We start from the raw sequence: 9,220 nt of genomic DNA on the forward strand, positions 1-9,220 counted from the left end.
ATAAAACATTAAAAATGCCCCACTCGTTAGTACAGATTTATTTCTGACTCTGAAACTCTAGCAATCCATAATTGCCCTTAAATGACCAAACTGAATACAACCATCAAACAAGTTATTTCAAACACATTTCTGCCAGAAGATAACACTTCAAAACCTCTCCTTTCGAAGCTTCATTTCCAACAGTTATCGACTGCCTGAGTTTCTGCTTCACAGGCTAGAGAGATGCATTTGTCTTCTGTTTATTTACGAAGAACGTGAGCTTTTTCATTTCTTCTCCAGGATGTTTAAGTCTCAGAGTGCTTGAATGATTTGATTACCTACTTCAATAGAGAGAGTTGATCATCACAGAAGACAGGCCTATTGCTGGTGAAGGAAGGCCTGCCAATGATGTATGAGTGCTCTGGCGTAGCAGTGCACTAGTTATGGCTGAGCAGCCATTTCCATTATAAATATCTACTTTAGGGTATTTATTTGGTGGCAAGAACCACCCGTGAGGCAGAATGTTTCGCTTCCTTAAGCCTAGCTAGTAATTATTTAGTCAAAATTATAGCTCAGAAATTTGAGTTTAAGATAAATTTCTGTTTTACCTTTTTTGCTGTGGTTTCACAGTGACATCAAAATCTCATTTTGAAACACTTCAAGCATTCTGTAGCATGTGGCATACACTGGAATTTTGATAGATACCAGAGTTTTGTGACACACTGATATCACAGGAAAGTGGTGTGTTTTGAAAAATGACACAAAAGAGGCCATATCAATTTGTAAAATCATGACACTGCAAAGAAGGCCAGTTACTTTAGAAATCATCTTCCATTAATCTAGCATTACCTGAGAATGGTTTATTTAAAAATTACTAAGATCATTAGTCCGAGCTGATGGTTTCCCATGAGTCACTTTTGATGTCCGAACCAAACAATATCTTTGCCTCTATTGCTTTCTAAAATGTTCACAGACTTTGACTAAATGTAGCATTAAAGGTTATGAAGAAGTTCTCGATGTAGACATTTTCATCTGTATGGATGCAAGATTGAAACCAATAGCTATCTCAGGTGACTCATTTAAAGGGAATGCAATGCACAAATATATGTGATAGAGAAATATGTGATATTATTGACTAAGATCTACAATTTGAAGAACGATTAGTGAGAAATTATTGTATAAACATGACCAAGCACTTGAAAACATTGAACAATTATTACTCAGGTTGAAAGTATAAAGGAAAGTAACAATTGATGAAAGTCTACTTAGGGTCAGGAAATTTATAGCTTTATTGCACTTATTCCTTACAACAGCCTGGTGTGGTAAGGAACTGAGTCTCACAGATGATAAATAACTTCTCTAAGGTCAGAAAAGCTGGGAATTGAACCCAAGGCTGTGTAGCAAAAAAATTGTGCCCTTTCAACCATGACCTTTTTTTTCTTTTCTTTTTTTTTTAAATAGCAATGTTAAAATCATGTGTATATAGGAAGTTGTGTTTTAAAACTAAAACTTTTATTAATTCAACATACATTAAGCTAGAATGTAAGCTTCATGGGGCAAGGAGTGTGTCTCTTGCGTTTCTTACTATGAATCCAGGACCTAATTCTGTGTCCAGTGATGGCAGGTGCTCAGTGAATATTCAGTGAGGGTGTGAATGGAAGTAAGAGGTATTTAAGTGTCCATTCAAATGAATATTAATAATATAAATTACAATTCATGAGTGATATATACACATAATCTATATATTATGTTTCAGTGTTTCAGAGATCTTCCCAATATCTCAGCACTAGAACCACTTTTTTTTTTTACTATGGTAAAAAATATATAACAGAAAATATACCATTATAACCATTTTTAAGTGTATCATGCTGTAGTATTAACTATGCACCTATTGTGCAACAGATTTCTAGAAATCTTTCATCCTGCGAAACAGAAACTCTATACATATTGAACAAAACTTCCCTTTTTACCACCCCTGGCAACCACATTTTACTTTTTGTTCTAAGAATTTGACTATTTTAGGTGCCCTGTTTAAGTAGAATCACATAATATTTGTTCTGTGTCTGGCGTATTTCACTTAGCAAAATTTTCTCCATTTTCTTACTTGTCAAAAATGGTAGGGTTTCCTTTATTAAAACTTAATATGTCATTATATATTATGTCACAATTTCTTTATTCCATCATCCATGGGCATCTATGATGCTGCTATCTCTTGGCTATTGTAAATAATGCTGCAATAAACATGAATTTGCAAATGTCTCTTCCAGATTCTGCTTTTAATTTGTTTGGATGTATACCCAGAAGTGAAATGTATATTGACTCAAATGGTAATTCTCTCTAATATTTTCGAGTCACTTCTATATTGTTTTCCATAGGGGTGCATCATTTATTTTGCAATTTGCTGAAGGATCCTGATTACTCCACACCCTCATCAACACTCTTTCCTTCCTTCTTTTCTTCCATCCTTCCTCCCTCCCTTCCTCTCTTCTTCCCTCCCTCCCTTCCTTCTTTCCTTTCTCCTTCCTTCCTTTATTTCTTCCATCCTGCTCTCCTTCCAACAGTGGCCATCTAATGGGTGTCAGGTGATAGCTCATCATGGTTTTGACTTGCATTTCCCTCTTAATTATTGCTGTTAAGCATCTTTTCATATGCTTGTTGACCATTTGTATATCTTCTTTGGGGACAATCTGTTTAAGTTCTTTGCCCATTTTTAATTGGAATATTTTTTTTTTAGTCATTGAATTACAGGAGTTGTTTATATATTCTGGATATTATCCCCTTCTTAGATATATGGTTTGTAATATTTTTCCTATTCTGTAGATTACCTTTTCACTCTGTTGATAGTTTCCTTTGTAGCACGAAAGGCTTATTATTATTATTATTATTATTATTACTACTACTACTACTACTACTACTACTACTTTTCTTAAGTTTAATGTAGTTTCATTTGTCTGTTCTTCCTTTGTTGCCAGTGCTTTCAGTGTCATGTTAATAAGAAAAAAACAAAAATCATTGCCATATCTAATGACATGAAGATATTCCTCTGGGTGTTCATTGAGGCATTTTATACTGTCAGGTGTTATATTTAGCTCTTTAATCCATTTTGAGTTAATTTTTGAATATGGTGTAAGATGAGTACCCAACTTCACCATTTGGCATATGGATATCCACTTTCCCCGGTGCCATTTTTTGAAGAGACTATCCTTCCCCCATTTGGTAGCTTTGGCACCCATGTTGAAGATCCGTTGACTGTACTTGTGAGGGTTAATTTCTACAATTTGTATTCTGCTCTATTGGTCTAAATGTCTTTATTATAGCACTGTACTGTCTTGATTACTGTACTTTGTAATATATTTTGAAATCAGATCAGAAAGTATGAGGCCTCCATCTTGTTTTTCTTTCTCCAGATTGTTTTGGCTATTTGAGATCCTTTGAAATTCCATATGAATTTCAGGATTTTTTTTTTTATTCCTGCAAAATATGCCACTGAAATTTTCATAAGAATTGCATCAAATCTGTATATTTCTTTGGGTGGTATGGATATTTTAATCATATTAGACCTTCCAATTCATGAGCATGAGATGTCTTTCCATTTATTTGTATCTTCTTTTATTACTTTCAGCAGTGTTTTGTGATTTTCAGTGTAAAAGTCTTTCACCTCCTAATAACTAAGTTATTCCTAAGTATTTTATTGCTTTCCATGCTATCATAACTGAGATTGTTTTCTTAATTTCTTTTTCAGCTAGTTCATTTTTAGTGCATGAAAATTTGACCGGTTTTTGTGTGTTGATTTTGTATACTGAAAAGTTTTGAAATCCATTTATTCTAACAGTTTATTTTTCTGGAATTTTCAGGGTTTTCTAGATATAAGATCAAGTAAAATAGTATTTTACTTCTTTGATTCCAGTTTAGATCTCTTATTTATTTTTCTTGCCTATTTTCTATGACTAGGATTTCCAGCACTATGTTGAATAAATGTTGTAAGACAGAATGTCCTTTTCTTCTTTCTGATATTAGAGGGAAAGCTTTCAGTTTTTCACCATTGAGTAAGATATTGCCTGTGGACGTTTTATTCGTGGTCTTTATTATGTTTGCACAAGTGCTTTCTGTTCCTACTTTGTTGAGAGTTTTTATGATGAAATTGGTATTAAATTTTGTCAAATATTTTTTCTGTATAAATTGAGATGATCATGTGTATCTTCCCCCTTTATGCTATTAATGGAGTACATTATATTGATTTGATTTTTATATATTTAACAATCCTTACATCCCAGAAACAAATCCCAGTTGGTGTGGTATATAATTCTTTTAAAGTGTTATTGAATTCAGTTTGCTACAATTTTATTGAGAATTTTTTAATCAGTATTTAAAAGATAAATTGGTTTGTAGCTTTTTCTCATGTACTCTTTGTCTGATTTTGGAGTCAGGATAATGCTGGTCTCATAAAACGAGTTTAAAAGTGTTCTCTCTTTAATTTTTGTAAGAGTTTGGGAAGGATTGGTGTTAATTCTTTTTTTAATGTTTGATAGAATTTTTCAGAGAAGTCATCTGGTCCTAGGCCTTTTGTTGTTGTTGTTGAGAGGTTTTGATTACCAGTTCAATCTCCTTACTATTATAGTTATAGGTCTGCCCAGATTTTTTATTTATAATTCAGCACATGCTTGAATCTTTTATTTTTGTTTGCCTTTTTTTCAACCTAATATCAGAATTGTACCATTCTATTAATTCCAAAGTTGTTGACAGAAAACAAAATAGACTTTGTGAAGCAAATTTAATAAGCACTTGATACATTTCCTCAGTTTATTGAATAAGGTTCAAGTTACACAATCTAGAAACTGGTTAATTTTGCAATAATCAAATGCAAATTCATATGCCTTGCTTTTCTAATGTAGTTAACTGTAATATATGAGAGAATATGTAGAATTTCTTATTGACTAACATAATGTCAATTCATGTTTATTAATTTAGAAACTAATTCCTCTAACGCTGGTATGTGTATAAGAAAAGCAATTACTAGTTGTAATTAAGTTAAAATATCATGTCTGGTTTTTTTCTAAGTGTGAGTAGAATTATTTATTTAACAATTTTTCTTAAATTAAATATAGAATAATGTTTCTTTGACTGTCTATATTGAGTCATTGAGAGACTAGACTCCTAAAGTTGTATTTTAATTAAAACAGGAAAATATTTTGCTTATCAGAAAATGAACACATCGTTAGCATGATTATTTTCAGAGGGTATACTGGGTTGAATAGTGCACTTCCAAGTGCATGTCCTACCCAATACCTCAGAATGTGATCTTATTTGGAAATAGGTCTACTGAAGATGTAATTAGTTAAGATGAAGTCATATTGGAGTAATGTGGGCCCTTAACCAATAAGTGCCCTTGTCATAAGTGGAGAGATGTCCTTATCTCCTTATCAGAAGTTCAGAAGAGATAGAGACATAGACATTTAGAGAGAACTACCTGTAATGACAAAGGCAGATAGATGTTTGAGTGATGTGTCTACAAGCCATGGGTCTCTATCGATTGCTGACAACACCACACGTTGTTAGGCAACAGATCCCCCATAGAGTCTTCATGGAGGAAGAGCACAGTCTTGTCAACATCTTCATTTGGGGCTTCTAGCCTTCAGAACTGTGGCATTATAAATTTCTCTTGTTTTAAACCACCCAGTTTGAGATTATTTGTAATGGCAACCCTGGGAAAGAGACACAGAGAATTATTGGAAAGTAGAATAAAATAAGGTATGTAAATAAATGGTGGAAAACAGATGGAGAAATACTAAAGTTAGTTATTTTTCATGCGATGTCTTTGCCTTGTTTTCCTATCTCTTGGGGGAAAAAGTCTTCAAATTAAAGAAGTACTGCCCCCTCCTATAGTAATTTTCATAAGCAGATGTCTGTGCAACAAAAAGGAAAGATGCCAAAGTGGAAAGTAAAGAGCATTTGGCTGGTACAATAGATGAGGTTATTGACCCTCTATAGCAGGTGTGACCTTTGCTTTATTTTTTTCTACCTTTGGGAGTTCAATTGAATTTGCCCTGATCTAATCACTCTGTCAAATCCCTGTGACTCTTGTGAGGTTAGGAATCTGTTTTCCTTTTCAGGAAACCTCTGATAAAAACTAATTAAGAGGTTTTGAGCTCTCACTAAGTAAGTTGGGCTCTATTTTAAGTATTTTTACATTAACTCATTTAATCTTCACAGAAAAATGAAGCAGTTAATGTTATCTTCTCTACTTTATATTGGAAGAAACTTGAGAACATTACAGAAACCTGTCATTGTCATGTTGCTAGTAGGTAATGGACCCAGGATTCCAACCCAGACACTCTGACTCAAGACCTAAGCTCTTAACTACCTAATAGGGGATTCTTGGTTGGCAGTGAAGATTTAGTCCACCTCTGTAATTAGAGGGCAGGTTCACACATCCTTAAGGACCAGAAGCTTCTGCCTTAGATTCAGCTTTCTATTTTCCCATATTGACTATAAAACAATCTACTCTTTCTCTCATCTCTTCCAGGAAACCATTGCAGATTCATATCCTACTTGTAGTTAGAATTTATACCTCTATAACCTGACTTATAAAAGTTTACAAGTATTAAAGTTTTAAAGATCCTTGCTTCATCAACTAAGTAGTAACTCCAGAGTATAGGAACCATTTAACTGGAGATTTCCCCCAAAGCACTAATTATAAAATTTGTTAATTCAACAGTTTAATTGACAAAATAGACTTGCTAAAATGTATCTTAATACAAGTGATTCTAAAGGTCATTGTTTCTTTGGAAAAGTGATCTTTATGCCCCTTTCTCTCCCCAATGGCTCTTCCCAATCAGGTATGTCAAATAACAATAGCAATAAAGTATCAATCACTTTTTTTTTTATGTCAGGCACTGGTCTAAGTAGTGTATCCTTATTCGTTTTAGTTTTATAACTCTGAGGCAAATAGCATTGCTATCCTTTTTTTTTTTAACAGATGACAGCATTGAAATTCAAAGGAGTTAGTTAATTAAATAAATTTTATACTATTGCTGAGTTTTAGAGCCAGGATTCAAACCCACTTCGGACTAGCCTAGAATCTACCTGTGTAACTCATACAGGAGTTGCCAGCCTTGGAATTATGAAAAGGCACGGCTAGGTGATTTGGGTTGTGGGTTTGGTAACTCCTTGAGTAACAGTAATGTGAGTTCCTGAGGGTTGTTTGGCCACATTCCTAAATCAAGTTTTCAGAAAGCCTGTTCTCTTATGACATGTTCTTGCTGCATCTCTGATCTGTCTGCACTGCTTTCTGGGGCGCGCTGAACCTGTTTTCCCTGCACCCCAGGTTTGTCCTCTTCTCCTATCTGTGAGGATCTGCCAGTGCCTTTGGCCCAAGTGCCTAATTTCTTTCAACACCTACCTCTGTACTGAACAGTTTATTTTGCTGAGTTATATTTTGGAGCCCTCTGGCTCCATTACCCTGTTTGGACCACTGAGAAACCCAATGCAAATAATGCATTGCAATGAGTGCCTCATCTGAGTCCGTTGTTTTCATATGTTCAAACCAGCAACTTATAGGAGACTTGGGAATGGTATACAGTTGTTCAGTGTTAGGGACAAATTACTAAATAGCCTCAACTTCTGGGAGGTAGGGATATTTGCCTTCAGCGACTTATACTATGCATGAGACACAGTCGTGGAAGTGAGTTTGGGGAATGGCTGAATGCGTGCATGAAAATTAGTTATTGAGGCTACCCGAATGATTTTCTACTCACAGATTTGTTTCTCATCTAAAAAAATGGATTGCATTAATAAAGTCATTAAATTAGTCAAAATCTAAGAAGTGTGCAAATGCCATGTTATCTATATTAGCTGCAAGATGTGGTGATTCAGAGAATGGGTCCTAGAGCCAGACTCCTCAGGTTTGAATCCACCACTTATAAATTAGGTGACTTCTGGCAAGTTACTTGGTCTCCCTGTGCCTCAGCTGATAAGTATATCCTCATAATAAATGTAAAGTCCTAAGGAAGTACTTGGCACAGAGTAAGCATTACCTATTTTCTAGCAACTATTACAAAACAATAGCTGTAGGTATAAATTTTTTTTTCTTTCTCTAGCTCTGGCTTGAAAATGTGACTTGGCAAACAGAAATTTAAATAAGTAAAGTCCCCAGAATGGAAGTAAAAATGTGACTTCGTCATAGACCCTTGTAACATATTTGTTGGTCACTTGAAATGCAAGGTACACGTTAATCCCGTAAAAGATATTGGGAGTAGTAACAACAACTACACTAGACTCTGTAACAAATTCAAATCTTACTACAGGCGAGTTGAATCCCTTTGTAGCAACTTGTGCTTTCCGTGGCCTGGTTTGAGCTTTCGGTATGTTGGTCCTGAGCTGGAGACTTTTCATGTAGAGTGAGAAGAGGTGGGTAAGCCACAGAGAATGAGCACAGAGTACTTTTGAGAATCGTTTGAAAGAAGAAGGGGCTTGCAGTCTCCATTCAAAAGTGACACCAGTTAGGGAGGGCACCCTGCAATCACAGCTACACACAGCATCTATTGACTTTGGTTCTCTGGCTCTGTTTCTTTGCAGAGCAGATCCAAGCACAAAGCTCCCACTGTCTTCAAAAAGAAGCTTTGTGCTTGGATGGGCTCGGCAGGAAGAAGATGAGAAGCTGACCCTTGGTTCCTGTTCTTTTCCCAAATGCATTTGCCCAGGCAATACTCTATTAAGATATATGAATTCTGTACCATGTTTAATATGTTCACAGGCAGACTGCTGAAGAAACGGCAGTTGTGAAGTGAATGTTAGATTTCATTATATTGAACTGAATGATGGCAGACATACAAATAGCCCTGAAATTGAAACTTTCACTTAGTTACTGTGATAAAAGTTAATATTGGACCAAGTCAAATATATCTGTGGAAGCTGGTATATGGTCTATTTTCAACTGTATGAATTCGTGACCTGAATACTCCTAAGCCAGACAAGAATCCCCATGATATTTTGGTTTGACTTTAAAGAGTATATTAAATAAGGAGTTTCGGTGTTGTTCTAGTTCTTACTTGGTTTCAGCTTCACGAGGGAGGAAAAGATCACACTTAGATGAATCCTTGCTCTAAGGTTGCAGTGTAGCTCATTTCCTCTCTGGGTGCAAGCATGCTGATCAAGATTTGCAAGTGCCTAAGTGATCCTGGGAAATTCTTTTTCCAAATCTCTCTCTCTCTCTCTCTCTCTCTCTCTCTCTCTCTCTCTCTCT

The sequence above is a fragment of the Hipposideros armiger genome, unplaced genomic scaffold, assembly GCF_001890085.2.
Source record: "Hipposideros armiger isolate ML-2016 unplaced genomic scaffold, ASM189008v1 scaffold_1329, whole genome shotgun sequence".
NCBI classification, from domain to species: Eukaryota; Metazoa; Chordata; class Mammalia; order Chiroptera; family Hipposideridae; genus Hipposideros; species Hipposideros armiger.